Source organism: Lygodium microphyllum, chromosome 25 (genome assembly GCF_053477565.2).
Source record: "Lygodium microphyllum isolate KBCC chromosome 25, Lygodium_microphyllum_v1.1.10, whole genome shotgun sequence".
NCBI lineage: Eukaryota > Viridiplantae > Streptophyta > Polypodiopsida > Schizaeales > Lygodiaceae > Lygodium > Lygodium microphyllum.
In genome coordinates, this window is record NC_141159.1 from 106,403,127 (window position 1) to 106,404,024 (window position 898).

Below are 898 nucleotides of genomic sequence, written 5' to 3' on the forward strand. Positions count from 1 at the left end.
ACATGGAGAAATTGTGCCCTGGAATGGTCTTTGCGACAAAGAAATTTAGGCATTATATTCTCTATGAGAAGGTAGTATTCTTTACAAAGGTGGAAGGACTCAGATTGTTGCTGAACAAGTTGCAGTCACCTAATTGGTTTGCAAAGTGGTTAGTCACTTTGCAAGAGTTTGATTATGAGATTAGGAGCAAGCAACTGAAGCTGGAGGGTATTGTGGAATGTCTTGTGGATTTTGGGAAGCCAAAGGAAATTTTGGATTAGGGAAGTGATAGTGAAGGTCTATTTAAAATCGATATAGTTTCCATCCCCTCTTGCTATGCGACTATAATGCATTATTTATCTACATGAGGATTTGGGGCTGCTTTATCGAAGTCTGTAAAGAGAAAGATCAAGAAATAATTATTACGCTTTTCAATTATAGCGAGTGTATTGTATTGGATAGGAGTAAATGATATCTATGATCATTGTGTAGTACCCAATGAGGTACCAATTATTCTTGAGGAGTGCCATGATTCAACATGTGGGGGACATTTTGCTAGCCATCTTACCGCCCAAAAAGCTCTTTAGGGTGCTGGATATTGGTGGCCATCAATTTTCCAAGATGCTTTTAGTTATGTTAAGCGCTTTGATATTTGTCAAAGATACAATACGAGGGAAAATCATAGGCGACCTCTAAATCCCATTTTGGTTACGTTACCCTTTGAAAAATGGGGTATTAATTTTGTGGGACCAATATACCCTTCTTTAACTACACGAAAGTAGTATATTATTTTAGCAATGGACTACTTTACAAAGTGGTAGAAAGCTTGAGCAACAGTGAAGCATAATGCTAAGGAGACCACCAGTTTCATTATGGAGAAAATTGTTTGCTGTTTTGGTCCACCAAAGGAGATGGCTAG